Source organism: Aedes albopictus, chromosome 2 (genome assembly GCF_035046485.1).
Source record: "Aedes albopictus strain Foshan chromosome 2, AalbF5, whole genome shotgun sequence".
NCBI classification, from domain to species: domain Eukaryota; kingdom Metazoa; phylum Arthropoda; class Insecta; order Diptera; family Culicidae; genus Aedes; species Aedes albopictus.
In genome coordinates, this window is record NC_085137.1 from 487634082 (window position 1) to 487653159 (window position 19078).

At 38.2% G+C, this 19078-nt stretch overlaps 1 protein-coding gene across 2 annotated transcripts in view; it reads right to left on the reverse strand.

Moving 5' to 3' along the window:
• LOC109623124 (uncharacterized) overlaps nucleotides 1-19078 on the reverse strand; it is a 582257-nt gene that overhangs the window by 551647 nt on the left and 11532 nt on the right. The window lies entirely within an intron of this gene.

A 19078-nucleotide genomic window follows, 5' to 3' on the forward strand; every position in this document is an offset into this window, starting at 1 on the left:
AAATACATTGAGAAAAAAGTTTCTCAGAAAATTTTTCACCATAGAGAAGAAACGTCTAGAAATGCTGATAAAAGTACCGTCTGTATCATAGATTATTTTGAACAAAATTTTTCCTGGCGCAAAAATTAATGTTCTTCATTTTGTTCTTTGACGCCAAAATGGAATCTCTTGCCGTTTTAGAGATATAGCCAAAAAACCAACGGCCAGTCGCTATATTTTCATAGGAAGCCATCTACAACAGCGGCCGTTCACCTGTTGCAACATGTTTGCTTTGCAACGAGCAAATGACATACGCTAATTTTAACGTAACTTTGACACTAACGTGCATCGGAGGGCACTGACAGCACATACAGGGGATGGCCAAAATATTTGGGATAGGCAACTTTTTTTCTTCCACAATAAAATTCAACATGCTGTAACTTTTCATAGAGTGCATAAAAAAATCTCAAATTTTGACTGCTTGTCAACCTATTATATGTGCATCATTGGTACAAATTTGGGCTCGATTGATTAATATTTCGCGAAGTTAGAACCGTTCGGGTAAAACACTATTTTTTAGACAACTAATTTTTGAACTGTCATATCTCGGAAACCAGTGAACCGAATTGAATGAATTTTTAAACGTTTATCAACAATATATTGATACTTAATACGACGTTATAAAATGTAACATTTTCTTACGGCGAATTAAGTTATACCGGGTGTAAGTTTTTACCCATATAGAGGAAAATAAGTCAAATTTACAATACCCCACAAAAATTATTAAATGTGTCCTTCCTTCAATCTAAATCGGCTCTTATATATCTGATTAGAGATAATTTGAGAACAGAAGTTGAAAATCTTTAGATATCAACACTAAAATTTATTGGCATTGATGTGAAAAAATTACATTTTTTCGAGAAAAATTCAAAAAGTGTCAATCCATGATAACTTTTTTCAACGTTTAGAAAGTACCTATGTTTTAATAGTTTGTAAAGCATTCACATATTCTTAGTCTACGTTTAAAATTTGACTCAATTCGGTTCACTGGTTTCCGAGATATGACAGCTCAAAAATGAGTTGTCTAAAAAATAGTGTTTTACCCGAACGGTTCTAACTTTGCGAAACATTAATCAATCGAGCCCAAATTTGTACCAATGATGCACATATAATAGGTTGACAAACAGTCAAAATTTAAGATTTTTTGATGCACTCTATGAAAAGTTACAGCATGTTGAACTTTTTTGCGAGAGAAAAAAAAGTTGCCTATCCCAAACATTTTGGCCATCCCCTGTATATAGCACTTGAGTGCCTTTTGAATGCATTAAATAGTCATGTTTTGCAATGATCGGGTTTCTAACTAAAATGTGTTTCAAATAACAAGTTAACAACGAGCCAATGCCACCGGTGAGCGTAAAATTACTTATAGCACTCATGCCCTATATGTTTTCCATTTCAATTTAAGAAAACAATGAAAACAAAGAAAACTATTAACGGAGAATGGTTACTACTCAGCAAAATATTTGAAATTATACCTAACGAAAAAAAATTGCATACGAATTTCTATCTTATTTAACTTGTATGGAATGTTGAACGCAAGCTTCATACTGAGAGCAAGCTGTAAATTTATAAACTAATGTAAAAATGTGTGCGATGCGACGAGGTCCTTTTGTTACAGGTTAAATGATATAACATTTTTAACTGTGTAGTGTAAGTAACAAAAATGCATAGCTGTGTAGTATTTTTTGATTATAATTCTTTTGCTTCGTTCAGAAATAACGAAAGCATTCTAGAAATTTTCAAAGCATATAGATAGTTAAGGATCCAATATTGACCCATGAAGCTTCGTAAATACACAGGCTGTGAATGAAAATGAGGACGTTAGAGGATTTCTTGAAATTAAACATTTACTTGACATCTTAGAGCATTAAACAATTTTAGACAATATTTTAATCATTCGAACCGTGCACCGACTTATTGGTTGATTCGAATATATAATGGGTAGTAGTATGGGTTTGTCATGCTCGTTCTGAAAACTGATTAAGTCTTTTTGACAACAAATTGTTAGTTAGAAAAAAGTGATGAATTGATTGATCTTACATTTCAGTGTTTTTTCTATTAATTAATGTCAAAACTTACTTTAACGGTAATGATCGATCCTCCAGCGTATCGTGCTGTCTCAACTGTTGTCAACTCAGTAGCTCTATACAGAGCTCGGTATTAATCTTTGCTAACCATTGCTGAATATTATTATCATCACTGTTGGAATTATGTCGCTTCTTAGAACAGGAAAAGCTTGGTTTGAAGCAACAATGTTTTATTAGCGCGTTAAGAAGTTGTATGCATGGTAAAATTTAATTTGCTGCCCGTACTAATTAGCACATGTTTATTTTATTATCTGTATTAACGAGATTTTTAGCCATAGGCTAGTTCATCTCGGGACCCACACTTTACTTCCCTTCGTATGTCGGGAGTGGGATTCGATCCCAGGTCCTCGGCGTGACACGAGCTGTAACCATCACACCAGATCCGCTCCAGAGAGTACATGTTTGTTCCTCTCATCCATGGTATATATCTTTTAAAGTTCCGTTAAGTTTTAAATTAGTGTTTTTTTCTAAAACACATTATACAAACACATTATGCACAGACCATGCTATTTATTAAATATTGTGTGGAAAATGTCTCTTTATGGTGTATAGAAGAATCCACATACCAATGATCATTTAAGCAACAAAAACTCTTTAAAAACCAAACAAAGCTTTACATGTGTAAAGCGACGTTATAGTTACCTGATATCCACTCATCTCTAACGGCATATGATCACTTCGATTGAAAAAAAAATACGTTGAAATATGCGTTTGCTCGTTGTAAACTTGTTATTTGCAACGCTTTCTAGTAACAAATCCATTAATTTCAAAATTTGATAAGTTGTTGCATTTAAAAGGCACTAAAGTACCATATATGTGCTGTAAGTGCACTCCGATTCACGCTAGTGTCAAAATTACGTTACAATAAGCGTATGTCATTTGCTCGCCGCAAAGCAAATATGTTGCAACAAGTGAACGGCCGCTTTTGTTGATGGCTTCCTATGAAAATATAGCGACTGGCCGTTGGTTTTTTGGCTATATCTCTAAAACGGTAAGAGATTCCATTTTGGCGTCGAGGAACGAAATGAAGAACATTAATTTTTGCGCTAGGAAAAATTTTGTTCAAAATAATCTATGATACAGACGGTACTTTTATCAGCATTTTTAGACGTTTTTTCTCTATGGTGAAAAATTTTCTGAGAAACTTTTTTCTCAGTGTATTTTTATCGGATTGCTGAGGTAATTTGGCGTCGATTTCACTAAAAAAGTTTGTTCTACGATGCATAGTTTTTGAGATATGATTTTTTGAAGTTGGGGTATTTTGAAAAATTTGGGAAAATTGTGAAATTTGATCTAGCGTTTTTCGGGAAAATAGTCCACTATGATTTTTTTGAATTCCAAATTTGATCATATATCCACGACCTCTAGCTCTGGTGAAATTTTCATTGAAATCGGAGACCCTTCGGCCCAAACCTGTTCGGTAATAAAAAAAATCCCCTGCACTTTTCAATGAATCTCCGTTAGAATATCCGGAGAATCTCAGCGATACTCTTGAATTATTCGCAGGAGGAATTCATTAGGAATTTCCTGAAGAAATACCTGTACACCAAAATCTCCATTTAGGTAAGGAGTCGGAACTAGAGTTCGGGAAATAGAGTTTTTGGATTTGAAGATTGCAAAGAAGTTTAAGAAGGTCGAGTGACCTGGAGATTTAAAAAGAAATTTCAGAGGGATTTCACGGGAGTTTCAGGAAGGTAGGGGGGTTCATAGGCGTTACGAATGGGGGGGGGGTTAGCTTCTGTGGTATTTTCGGGGAGTTTCAAAGGGTCTCAGTTGCGTTACATGGAATCCGATGGGGTTTTCGATTGCATTTCAGAAAGCTTCAGATGATTTTTGGCGAGTTTTGGAGGTGTTACTCAGGCGTTTTCGGGGGTTTCTAAGGCTCTCAGTTGCGTTATATGGAGTCCGAGGGGGTTTTAGAGGGATTTCGAAGGCATTTCGGACAGGTTCTGATGGTTTTTGGCGAGTTTCAGAGGAGTTACTCAGGCATTTTCGGGGGTTTCTGAGGGTCTCAGGGGTGTTTCAGAGGGTTGTGAGGGGGGTTAAGGGGGCCTACAGTTTCTGAAAATACATTTTGGATCACAGCTCTTAAAAAAGCTTTAGGGAGATTTAAGAATACAAGTTATGCATGTAGATTCGATGACTTATGCTCAAGAAAGTCCTTAGGAAACCTTAAACAGTCCCAAACTATCCCCATTTCCCCCCCTCCCATTGCTCCCCCTGAGCATGCCCTAAACTACCCTTAACTCCACTTGCAACTTAATTCCCTTAAACCAACCTTATCCCTAATCTAAAACACTCCACTGCTCTGAACACAATCAGAATCGATTTAGGTAACGTTACTTTAATATAGGGACCTAAATAGATTTTACCTAAGTAGATTCGACCTAAATGGAGGTTTGAGTGTAGAAACTTCTCGGGAAACTCTTCGTGGAACTTCCGAAAAAATATCATGAAATTTGTAGGAAATTTTTTGATAAATCCTTTCAAAAAATTCTTTGACGATATTTTAAATGTATTTCCGAAGAAATCTGTGCTTTTTTTCTGGAAAAAAATGATGAAAACCTAAAGAAATTAACCCGGGAGCGGTCGCGTCGTGTACTGAGTACACGCACCATGAAAAATGCACGCATGTGGTACACAGCGTGAGCGCGGCGTCGCTGCAGGTAGTCAAAGACGCGACTGCTCGAGGGTTAATAAACAAGTGCCTGCAAAGATCCCTAGAAAAAACTCTTGGGATCGCTTTAAAAGAATCTTCGTAGAATTTCCTCGGAAAAATTTTCTAAAAGAATCCGTGAAGAGATTTTTGGAGTTATCCCAAGAATTATCCTGAGAAGAAATGCGGATAACTATCTGGGATAAAACATGGAGGAATATCTGGGAGAAAGAACTCCTTCACACGATCATCTCCGAGATTCTCTGGAGAAATTTCTGCAGGATTTACTGCAGAAATTTCTGGACACATTCATGTGGGAATTTTTAATGGCATCCCTAGACCAATTCCTGAATAAATTCCTGGTGGATTTATTGAATAAATCCTTGAACGAATTTCTGGAAGAATATCTGGAACATTTCCTGAAGAAACTACCGGAAGAATTTATTTAAAAATCTGTGAAAGAATTTTGTATGGATATCCCTGTTGAATATTCTGAAGGAATCCCTGGAGAAATATCCGGTGATTTCTTTAATCGAATCCCTAGAAGAATTTCTAAAATAACTCTTGGTGGTGTCATGGAACCCATATATATATATATATATATATATATATATATATATATACTGAAAATATTTTTGTAGAAATTCATAAGGGAATACCTGATGAACGCCTATTAGAAGTTTCTAAAAGAATTTCGGGAGAATTTCTGAAAAAAAAACCGCTGGAAGTGTTTGTGTAAGAAACCTTGGTAAGTTTAAAACCGGATTCCTGGAGCAATTTCTGAAGGAATACATAGAAGAAGGAGAAATCGCATAGGGAGCTCTGTAATGTTTATGGAAATTTCTAAACAAAATCCATGAAAGAATTTCTAAAAGAACTTTTGTAAGATATTCTGAACAAGTCTGTAGAAGATTTTCGATAGTTTCTACAGGAACTTTTGATTTTCTTCAATAACCGCTGTAAGCATTTCTGAAGGTATCCGTCGACGATTTCCGGAAAGAATTCTTGAACGGATTCCTGAAAAAAAATCTATGGGTGATATTTAAGGATACCCATCAATTTTTTTCTAGAGGAATTTTTGGAAATTTTTCTGGAGAAGTCTCTAACTAAAATTCCGAAGGAAATTTTTGAGGAAAGTCTAAAGCGAACCATGAAAAATGTTCTCATGAACTTTCAAATGAAAACAATTGAATCCGTATTTTTTATTTCGTCATTAGGGTGATCCAGGGATGCCAGATGATTTTTTGAAAAATCTGTATCGCTATTTCCAAAAACCTATACCCCATACAAAATTTGGGTGAAAAATCTGTATCCCATACAAAAATAAAAAAGCTCCTCTAGCTCAAAAATCTGTATTTCATATAAAACGAAATCTGTACGGATGCTCAAAAATCTGTATAATACAGATAAATCTGTATAAATGGCATCCCTGGGGTGATCATCAATTTTCAGATAGGCTGGTTGGAAGAGCAACTGGAACTGGAAAGATCTCCTAGACTAATCCCAGAAAGAACTCTTGGAGACATCTAAGAAGGAACTTCTCGAGAAGAAATCCCAGAAGGAACTCCTTGAGGATACCAGAAAAATCCTAGAAGAATCCCGGAAGGAATTTCTGGAAGAACCTCAGAAGAAACTCCTTGAAAATCCCGAAAGACTCTTAAAGAAATCTTAAAGACTCTTAAAGAAAGAAATTAAAGGAAGGAGTGAATACCGGAAGAAATCACGGCTGAAATTCTCAGAAGGAAAATCTCGGAGGGATCCCAGAAGGAACTTCAGGAGGTCTTCGTAAAGGAACTCTGAGGGAATCCTCAGAAGCTTCTGGAAGAATCCAAGACTGACTCTAATAAACTCCATGGGGAATATCAGAAAGAGCTCCTTAAAAAATCACAAAGGAAGCTTCAATTACCAGAAGGAATTGCTGGAGGAAATCCTAAGGAGCTTCTTGACAAATCCAAGAAGAAACTTTTTGTGGACTCCCAGATTAATTTCCTGGAAGAACACCAGAAGAAGCAGGAACTCCTGGAGGACCCTCGAAGGAACCTCTGGAGAAATCTCAGAAAGAATTCTTACATTAATCTTTGAAGGCACTCTTGGAGGAGTTCCAAATGGAGCTCCTGACTGAATCTAGGATAGAACTCTATATAGGAGAAATCTGAGAAGAAACTTCCGTAGGAAAATCTGAAGAAATTTATGGAAGAATTCAGAAGGAACTTCTGAAGGAATGCCTGAAGCAATTCTTGGAGGATTATCACTCTGCAGCAGGTAAATTCGCTGGTATTTTTTTTACCTACTGAAGCTTACCAAGTAGCCCATGGCTGTATACAGTCATCCACAACTATGGGTCAACTACATTTAAAAAACATGGTGAACTGACTGACTAATAACTGTGACCGAGTGGCCCATAACACTAGTTTACAAAATAAAACGAAAGTCATGAACTTCTGTCAACGACCAAAATTTTTGAAGTACAATTTAGCACTGATTTCGAAACCGTGCTTCAAAAAATTTTAAGTAGAGCAGTTTTTGAGTTTAAGCTCAATAACGATTTTTACAACTTCTAAAAATATGGAATTTACTAAAATTCGAATATCTTGCGTTTTGTTTAACCAATTTCAAATCTTTTTCCATAAATTAAAAGCTGAATACAATACCATTCGATCATCTGAATGCAGGTTTTGCTTCAGATTGATGAAATTTAAGATATTGGCGAGTTTTAGGGACGATCTCCTTAAATTTTAGCCAAATTTCCAAAAATATATGAAGAAATGTATATTTTCCAATAAGAAAAAAACAATCTAAAAATTCTTCCTCAACGTTTATTTGACATATTATATGTATGCGAGTTACAGTAAAAAATTCAGCTCAATCGGAGCATTGATTACGAAGAATGAGATGTGTGATGTGAGCGACGTTGCTTTAAAATAGAACAAAAATCGATTTCAAATCATCAGCCTTGTATAGAAAGTCGAAAAAATTTCCGCTCTACTGTAATTTTTTTCCTTCGCGTTTTCGAACTCAGGGCATGATTCTACACCAAAAATGATCATCAGCTTACCGAGCTCAAAAATGCTGTAAACTAGTGTAATTGTGCAATTATTGTATAAAAAATCAAAAAATATTATAAAATAAACAGCATTTATAAGCGATGGAGACGCATGGTCATTCCATACGTATATGGGCGCAAAACATGAAATTTTCTAAAAAAAAAATGCAGCATTAAAACGACTTGAAGAACATTTTTATATTTTGATATATTATGTAAAAATAGTTAAGCTTTCGTTAAGGACGAACGGGACGATCGAGAAAATATCCGCCATTACTCTGTTGCTCTTAGATGGTAATCTCGGATTCTACTTCATATTTTGCAACAAAAACATATCATTGTGTATGCTCACTTGCAGTGCATATGCTGATTGTTTTTCAGCAGCTTCAGTGTGATAGAAATCGAGATTAACATCTTCAAAATCGCGAGGCAAATTGATAGAAAGAGAGGGAAAATAGGAAAAATAACACGGCATCCCATATCACATTAAAAAATATAAAAAGTATAGTCATTATGGTCCAACATTGTGAAAATAATAAAAAACTGATATTTTGACCATTTTTGCAAGTTAATTTATTTTGTTTTGCGATATTTTTTTTTCAAAATATCAAACAAAATTTTATCAAACACTGATACATTTTGCGAGTAATTCTTACTTTTTTTTTTAATTTTCATCAATTGATTTAGAATAATTAATTAAGTTTTTTGTTAAATATTCTATTTGAAAAAGGCAGACAATTAAATGTTCCATAATAAATACAAAATTTCCCATAAATAATTCGAAAAGTCCCAGTGAAGAAACAGGGGTGTAAGCAGTCATAAATAACAAAAATTCCATAAAAAAATAAAAAATGCATAAATAAATCAAAAGTTTCCATAAATAATTGATTTTTGAGCAATTAGAAACGTCAAAAATGCAATGAATAAATCAACTGTTGCAATAAAAAAAAGCCATTTTTCCCACCAAATAACTTCGAATTTTCCATATAAAAATCAGATTTTTTCCATAATAAATTAGAAAATTCACAATAAAAAAATATCGAAAAAGCAATAAAAAATTCGAAAAATGCAATAAAAAATGACGAAATTACCCATGAAAAACAAATGAAGGAAAGTATGAGACAGTGAAATGCTGAATCGCACTTATATGACTGAAACAACTGAAAAGTCTGCGTAACTATGATTGCAATTTACCGAGTAATTGCTTGCTGTCCGAACTCGCTATCGCTTGTCGGACCTAAACAAGGGATAACATCTATGTTTGCATTAAGGTACACCGGGGCAAGTTGAAACAGCGGGTTAACACGATGTTATCCAATGATGGTGAACTGCTTGAATGTCATAATACATAGTTTTTGATTCAAACAATCTTTTGGTGAAAGAAAAATTTTCAATTTATATTGAAATCTATTTCAAAACTTCGTGTTTCATCTTGCCCCACCCGTTTCAACTTGCCCCGGTGTACCTTACACCGGGTAAATTCTTGAATCAGTGGTTTGCCTAGAACTGAATCGATGCAGTTGCGGTGCATCGGATATCGGCTTCGCCGCATGGTCTACGTAATTTTTAGCTCAAAATGCATTTACGTTCATTGCTCGTTTTTTGACATTATTGATATTTTTTTTTGTTTATTGCACTTTTTGAATTATTTATTGCTTTTTCGATATTTTTTTATTGTGTATTTTCTAATTTATTATGGAAAAATCAAATTTGTTTATGGAAAATTCGATGTTTTTTGGTGGGAAAATTGGCTTTTTTTATTGCAACAGTTGAATTATTCATTGCATTTTTGACGTTTTTAATTGCTCAAAAATCAATTATTTATGGAAACTTTTGATTACTGCTACACCCCTGTTTGTTCACTGGGACTTTTGGAATTATTTATGAAGAATGATCACTTTCTTATGAGTCGTTTATATTTTAGCCATTTGAAATAATGTCATCTCCTAAAACTTGATCTCCATTTATTCAGCCTTTTCCTAGTTTATACCAAGTTGAATTCTCGGAAGTCTTGCAAACCCCTCTTGAGCTGGCGTCCGGAGTGCGTGTGCCGTCAAATCAGCTTCAATTGCCCTGGCGCCTTTCCCAGAAATCAATGTTCCCAGCATGACCTCCGTCAATCAATTGCCGTCTTACATAATGAAATTCCATCTCATTATTTCCGTCCGACACTTCTGTCGGTCGTCATCGGTGCGTTGTTCGTTCGTTTGTCACGCTTTTTCCCACCCAGATCAAATCCGCAACGCCTATGACATCGCATTACAACCTCCTAGGACCGTTGGTGGCGTTTCGTAGCATCATAGTCCCATCATAATGCAACGAACCGAAAACCGAACCGAACAGACAAATACACTTTTGTTTTCCGGCCGTTTTGTTCGGTGGTCAGTTCGTCAGTACCAGGGGGGCGCCAGCCAGCGTTGCTGGGGTTTACACAAATTGATTGCGACATCCACTCTCGGGAGTACTTGAACCGCACCGAGCTGTGTTTTGGTCTGGGGCGAACCTGATTCGTCAGTCGGTGATTTTGGATGGGGTATTTGCTTTTGGTACACATATTTTTCCTGAAAAAATGATAGGGTCATTGTCATAGAATGGATGTTTGGGAATTACACTTGAAACTATGCAGATGCATCCTCAACCATTTGATGCCTGCCTACTTTAATGCTGGTATGAGGAGAATGTCATAACTGAGGCGCATATAGTATGGATTAAAGTGATATGCGCAAATTTTACGAAACTGACAAAAGCAGGCGCAGAATGTTGTAACAGATAATGGTGGAGAAGGCATCCTAAACATTTTGGTGAGCGTAGAGCGACTCGACTGTATTTTAAGATACCCTTTATGACCGTCTTACCTGGCAAATTGAACCACTGTGCGTATTTCCTAAGAAATAATCATAATTACAATTTTTTCTTTCCCTCCCCAAAGGGCGTTATGTTTATAAGCTTAAGGCGTTCAGGTGGAACGGTTCTCGCAGAGAAGCCGCTGGTAAGTAGCCCCAGGTTGCAACTAGAAGTGACATTTTGTTCGTGTTCGTTAAATTGGTGGATCATTAAGGATAATGGTAATGCAATTTGTTCCACCCACGACCGGACCGGAGAACACACAAGTGTCACACTTAATCCATTTCGAACCCCCCAGCACAGACGCGGCTCTCGGATCCGGAGCGAACGAACGAGCGAAGGCTAATCCTTTGAGGCAAATATGCTTCAGGTGATCCGAATCTCGTTCATCTTGGTTTCGCTTTTATTGGAAGATGACGACGGTCGCATCGTCGTCGGTGGCAGGGACAAGACAAGCGGTTTGATCCTGCTCGAGAGCGAACCATGTCTCCTGCAACTGGAAGGATGGAATTTCTTTGGAACAGTTTTTTTTTTCCTCTCTCGTATTATCCCATAAGACCAAGACCAAGAGCTTAAGATGAACAGCACCAGCCAGCGGCGGCAGCATCTGCTGAAGAGTAATCCTTTTCCGTCCTTGCACGGAATGTTTCACAACGCCCTATCGTATATCAAGAGGACTCAATTCCGCGCACCATGGAAGCTGTGGAAAATGACACACCCAAAAGAGGCGCCTTCATCAATCATAATCAAACATGTGGTACTGATTTTGAATAAGAGAGATTTATATCCCCCATCCTCCCCATCCATAGGATACAGTATACAGTAGGTAGACTTGTGATAGAATCTGTCGCGACATTTCACGATCCTACTCGACCGAGTTGTGGATGACGGCGATGCCCCGATGGGAAATGACGGTTTTTCTTGAGGATAAGAGGTTTCCAAGTATCAAAACATCACCGCCACCACCGGTCGTTGGTGAATGGGAAGCCAAATTGCAGACAGCGTCGATTCATGCCACGGAACGGTTGGTTTCGGTGTCGAAGGCGCTGACAACCGATGAGGGGTATTACCGGATGACGATGCCTTTATGTAGGTCGGTTGGACGGTGGATGTTTTTCGGGAGAGAATCCATTTTTTTTAATTCAATGAAATTGAATACCCATGTGCCAAAATACCCCTTTTCAGCATTGAAAAGTATCCTGTATCAAAATGTAACATACTCAAAATTCCACGACCGACTCTACCATGGGAGAGCAATAAGTTCTCTGTTAGAGGATGTTTAACATTTTTAAACTTCAAATGACTTCAAAATACTTTTAGTGGAGGCGCTTGAGGCATCCTAAAACTATATCATTTTTTTTTTTTTGCAACTCCGCCTCGGAACTAAGATATTGAGCTGTATTTGATTCTATATTGTCAGTATTGCCAGCTGCTAAACTAATAAATTTTAAACCAATGCCAAATAATAGATTACACTTGCAGGACACTTTGCCAACCATTTGACATTCCCGGATGGCCTCATCACCTTTAATCCTTGGAAGGCGGGACAGGGTCGATACCACTTCTGCTTTCAACTCTGCACAGGAGTGATGCCGCGTACAGCGCGATTTGACCTCTTGAAGGTGCCTGCCACGGACCTTGCCGGACATTTTTCATCCATGGGATCTGCTTCAATCTAGTGGACCAATGCCTTGACAGCGACGATACCTGGATGTTCTCCACGCAGTCATTTATTCCGTAGAAGGGTCGAGTTCGACCGTAGGGTACCGGTATGATCTGCGCAGATAACTTCAAACATTTAGACCAGGGATTTTCATACCTTTTGTCTTGTGGTACACTTTTTGCTGGGTGCACTGCGCGGTGCATTTGTTCAAAACTTTCAAAAGATGAAACCTGAACTTGTTAAAAAGTATTAGCGTATTTTTCAACGCAAGTTTTGGTATTTTTCGCCCACCGATGCGATTATGATACTGATTTGTATTTTTTTTTTTGTTTCTATTTATGTGTTTTTTTTTACATATGCAAATTCTACACTACTTTTAATTCTTATTATAATTTTTATTATATTTTTAGGAAAAGGAGATGGCTTTCCCAGTCTTTGAATCAAGAACGATTTTTGTTTACATTCCCGACGTTTCGGCCTAGGGCCTTTTTCAAGGGTCGCTGAAAACATATTTTAAAATTTAACATTAATCATTTATATATTGACATTGATAAAAAAGACTCACTAGTGTCTACCGTCTATCGTTTTTGGGGCATTTGCATATGGAATGCTCTTTTGGGTTGCTGTGTAGTAGAAAATGTGGGATGCAATTTGATTGTTTTATGGGAATTTTACCTAAATTACTACGTGTTGTTATTTAAGATTTTTAATTTTTGTATAATACACTGCGCACTGGTAACGACTGTTTTAAAAGAATGATGGGATTTTTTCTTTAGGGGAGGTATTGGTCATTTTAGGGTGCGTTCTTAGTTTTGTGGAAGATGATTTTGAACCGTTTGTTCTGTTGACATTTGTTCTATGGTAGTGGTGGTGTGTCGTTGCCGACTATTGGACTTTCTAATAGAGTGTAGAAGTCCGGCATACGTCGTGCTTAGACCATCGACATCGGTACGGTGGGTAACTGTGTTGGACCTACTGGCAATACGACACATTTCTAGTATGGATAATTTTGCAGTTCTGTTTGTTCTATCTAGGATTTTTGGTTGTGTTGTGTTGAACATATGATTATTTTCGATACTATGTTTCATCATTGCTGTTTTTTTCTCCTAATCTGATCATCTCTTCATCTGTTTGTGTCTTGTTGTTCTGGATATGTTTTGTGTATTCGCGTATATTGCTTCTGTGTCCCAGGCTGGTTTATCTCTTTCTCTTTTGTAACTCTCAAAAAAGTTGGACATTCTTTGCAAATTTTCAAGTCAGAATCTGGTTGGTGAAAAAAACGCTTCGTGGTTTTCTGGCGAGGTCCTCAATGGAGCCACCAAAATTTCTAAACAGGTTTTTAGACAGATAAATTTTGAATTGTCGGACGTTTTTCAGAAATATTTCAATATATTCACATCCCATCGGAGGAGTCTCATACTATGCTAAGAACTTTGCCCGGCCCGAAGTACCCACATACAAAGTTTTACGCCGATCGGTTCAGTAGTTTCCGAATCCATAAGGGTCAGACAGACAGACAGAAATTCATTTATATACATATAGATTTCTCCGGCAGTTTTACCATAAATTTCCCAAAAACTTTTTTCCAGGATTACTGCTAAGAGCTTCCCGGAAGTTCTTAAGAAATTCCTTTTGGCATTCGATCAAGAATTTCCCTAGGATTTCTTGGGATATCCCTCCAGAATCCGAAATTCATTCAAAAAATGCTTCCTTAGATTCTACACTGAATTCTATTGAATATTTCTTCAGAAATTCTTTCAGGGTTTTTTTCAGAAATGGGAAATGCTGGGACTACTTCTGAAATTTTTTGGGAGACATTTTCATCTCCAGAAACTTATCCAGATGTTCAGAGATTGCTTCAGGAATTTCAGCAAGTTATTTCTTAAACAGTTCTTCCATGGAAGTTTATTATAAATTCTTCTAAAATATCTTTACAAATCCAGAGATTGCTTCGGAAATTCTTCTCAAGATTCTCTAAGTATTCTTTGAAAAATTTCTTCAGTGGTTCCTGCAGACAACCCTGAAAGGATATTTTTAAGAGATTGCTCTTGCGGTTCCTACAAAAATATCTCCTTGTATGTTTTTAGAGATCCCTACCGATTTTTCAAAAGTTTTTTTTTTTCAGAAACTCCACTAAAACCACTGAAGAACTCTTCAAGAAATCCTTGAAGGAATTTCTAAGAAAGTCCTGGAGGATTGCCTGAAGAAAAAAAATCCTAGAGGTTCCTTTGCAAACTCTTAGAAGAAATTATTAAAAAAAACTGGAGCATTTTTTTGAAAAATTAATCCTGATGAAAAATTCCTGGATGCGTCGGAGAATCTGTGAATTCTCAGAGAAACTGACACAAATTTTAAATTTCTATAATGTCACCTCGAAAATTTTGGGGCGAATTAACGATTTTAAGGTGGGACAACAATAACTTATTAACGGAATTTTGAAAAATTAGGGTAAAATCTAAGTCTCCCAAAAAAATTCCTATCGAATCCGAGGAGTTTTTTCCAATTTGCTTAATTGTTCGGGTATTTTTTCACTGAATTCATCCATTATTTATTGATGGGCGATAGACGGACCGGGGTAGATTTGATAACTTTATTCCAAACAGGGTAGGAAAACGGTTTCAAATTTCCTGTGGATTAATTGTTATAATTATTGCAACTACTCAAATTATTTCTAATCTTTACAGTAACTCACTTTTGGTGATTCGTTATCGCAAGTTGGTGTAAAAGTTCGGGTCAAAATACAACAAATTACTCTGGATGAGTGCCTACACAATATACCTATTCAAGAACTCATTTTTTAATAGTTTTAAGTGCTAATAGTCTCACTACAGGTATTTTTAGAGATGGCAGATGGATAGTTTGCCCTGTCGCAAGATTCGAGCAGACACCTACTAAATTTAATGTTTGTTAAGTCCAGTTAGCATAAATATTTAACCGATCTCACCTTAGCATAAGTAGAGATTAAGAAAAACTATTTTAGTTCAAAACCTTTTTGTACTAAAGACCACAGGACTTCACTGCAAGGTAGTATAATGTGGGTAAAACTTTACGTCCTATTGTGCATGTAATATTGTAGCGCAATCGTCAATTCAATAATATTAATGTGTCTGTCTTGGACAATATGTAAATCAAGATTAGGCATAGGCAATACGCTCAATAAGAGGATAATTTAAAGCTCAAATTCGTAATTTAGCTACGGGCTACTGTCTGCCAATTAAACGTCCCAAAATAAATTAAAAAGTTTCCATAAATAATTCGAAAATTGCCAAAATAAATAGGGCTGGCAGCAATAATAAACTATGAAAAATCCATAAACAATTCAAAAAGCGCATAAATAAATCAAAACTTCCCATAAATAATTGGCTTTCGAGCAATAAAAAATGTCAGAATTTCCACAAATAAATCATCAATTGCATTAAAAAACTACATTTTTCCAACAAAAAATATAGTAAGTGAGTAAGAAATGCTGCATCACGCCCAGTTAGATCCAAGGTGGTAGCCCCATCATCGTGGTCCTCCGGCGAGACAGGAGTGTTGGCGTAGGCCCAATAAGCCACCCGTAAAAATCCTCATTGCAAATAACATAGGAGAAAAAAACAACTCGATACAATCGGCAAAGACCCATGCGACGAAATAAGGACTACGATTGGAAACTTGGAACATGGAATTGCAAGTCACTAGGTTTCGCAGGATGTGACAGGATAATCTACGACGAACTACATCCCCGCAACTTCGACATCGTGGCGTTGCAGGAACTTTGTTGGACTGGACAGAAAGTGTGGAAAAGCGGGCATCGAGCGGCTACCTTCTACCAAAGCTGTGGCACCACCAGTGAACTGGGAACAGGATTTATAGTGTTGGGTAAGATGCGACAACGTGTGATCGGGTGGCAGCCGATCAACGCAAGGATGTGCATGTTAAGAGTTAGGTAAGGGCCGTTTCTTCAACTACAGCATCATCAACGTCCACTGCCCACACGAAGGGAGACCTGATGACGAGAAAGAAGCGTTCTACGCACAGTTAGAGCAAACATACGATGGTTGCTCGCAGCGTGACGTGAAAATCGTTGTCGGCGACATGAACGCGCAGGTAGGAAGGCCAGCGATGCGTAAAGTTTGCAGCCTCCCGTGGTATGGTAGTCCGAAGCACCTTCTTCCCCCGCAAAGATATCCACAAAGCCACCTGGAGATCACTCGACCATCAAACAGAAAACCAAATCGACCACGTTCTAATCGACGGTAAATTCTTCTCGGATATAACCAATATCCGCACATACTGGCTGGAGGGACATCCGATCCGCCATAGGTAGTACCTCGGCTACAGCACTAGGCTTCGCGACTCCGAATCACAGAAACGACTGGTACGACGGCGAATGTGAACAGTTGAAAACGAGAAGAATGCAGCATGGGAGAGAATGCTGCAACACCGTACGAGAGCGTAAAATACGGTGGAGATACACTGGTGAGTGGTGAGAGCACTACACTGGGTCATTACCAAGATTTGGGAGGAGGAAATATTACCGGAGGAGTGGATGGAAGGTATCGTGTGTCCCATCTACAAAAAGGGCGACAACTTGGATTGCGGGAACTATCGCGCAGTCACACTACTGAGCGCTGCATACAAGATACTCTCCCAAATTTTATACCGCCGTCTATCACCGATTGCAAGAGAGTTCGTGGGGCAATATCAGGCTGGATTCATGGGTGAACGCGCTACAACGGGCCAGACGTTCGCCATCCGCCAGGTGTTGCAGAAATGCCGCGAATACAACGTGCCCACACATCACTTGTTCATCGATTTCAAATCGGCGTATGATACTATCGATCGTGAACAGCTATGGCAGATTATGCACGAATACGGGTTCCCGGATAAACTGACACGATTGATCAAGGCGACGATGGATCGAGTGATGTGCGTAGTTTGAGTATCAGGGACAATCTCGAGTCTCTTCGAATCTCGCAGAGGGTTACGGCAAGGTGATGGTCTTTCGTGCTTGCTGTTCAACATTGCTTTAGAGGGTGTAATTAGGAGAGCGGGGCAAAGAGCTCCAGGGAGGAATCACAGCGCCCGCCATCCCCAATTTATATCGACGGTGATGAAATCGAGGCGGTTGAAGAATTCGTGTACTTGGGCTCATTGGTGACTGCCGACAACGACACCAGCAAAGAAATTCAGAGGCGCATTGTGGCAGGAAATCGTGCTTACTTTGGACTCCGCAGAACTCTACGACCGAATAAAGTTCGCCGTAACACGAAGTTAACTATCTACATAACGCTGATTAGACCGGTCGTCCTCGATGGGCACGAAACATGGACCCTACGTGCAGAGAACCAACGCGCCCTTGGAGTTTTTGAACGGAAAGTGCAGATGGAAGACGGGACTTGGAGAAGGCGAATGAACCACGAGCTGCATCAGCTGCTGAGAGAACTAACCATCGTCCATACCGCGAAAATCGGGAGGCTACGGTGGGCGGGTCACGTCATCAGGATGTCGGATAGCAACCCGACTAAAATGGTTCTCGAGAGTCATCTGACCGGTACAAGAAGACGTGGAGCGCCGCGGGCTAGGTGGGTCGACCATGTGGAGGACGATCTGCGGACCCTACGCAGAGTGCGGAATTGGAGACAAACAGTCATGGACCGAGTGGAATGGAGACAGCTACTATGTACAGCAGAGGCCACCCCTGCGTTAGCCTGATCGGTAAGTACGGCTACGCCTATGTGTGATATTTTTCTCGATAACGCAAGATCCTTAGCATTCAATTTGCGAAAGAAAATTGATTTTTTGTTACTTCATGGTCAAGTTACGATGTTTTGAATTTTTTGGAAATTTTTCGAAAAATTGCCCCTTATTACTGTTTTTCCTTGCTCCGTCCATGATTTGCATTTTTTCTTGGAAGTACCTCAACTGAAGATTCTAACCGTGGAAGAAAATTACGATTTGCTTGCAAAGCGGCGCTGATATAAATTTTTATATGTTTGGCGAACACATAAATGGAGTGCCCCCCATTTGCTTTTTTCCTTGCTACGACTATGTTCGATATTTTTTCTAGCAAGGTGAGTGTTGGCGGTTTCCAATGGAGGAAGAAAATTGTAATTATATGGATTAACAGTAGAGATATAAGCATTTAAATATGGAGCGGACCTGGTGTGATGGTTAGAACAGTTGACTATCACGCCGAGGACCTGGGATCGAATCCCACTCCCGACAAACTCGCAAAATGTGAGTTCTTCCTTCGGAAGGGAAGTAAAGCGTGGGTCCCGAGATGAACTAGCCTAGGGCTAAAAATCTCGTTAATACAGATAAAAAAAAAGCATTTAAATTAGTGTAACGCTGATTTTAAGGAGGTGCCCCTTTTTGCAGAGCCCCTTTTTTATCGTTTTCCCTCGCTACTGTTATGTCCTCTAGGGACGTGTTCTGAAATAAAATAACTAAGATGAATTAGTCTGTTGAATTTACTTATAATTATCTATTTTAATATCAGTGTGTTACCTTCTGTCATTTGATGCGCTATCAATGTAGTGCATCTGTCCGTATATGTATATGTAAAGAAGATGAATAAATACCGAACGCGATGAGCTGAGCTCAGTCGTATTCTGAACAGCAACTACGCTAGTTATACTTTTATACTAAAGCTAAACCGAAAGCTATCCTCCCGGATTTTGTGGGATTTAACAGCTACGACTATGTAGGGCCCATATAGCCGAGGCGGTAAACGCACGGGTATTCAGCATGACCATGCTGAG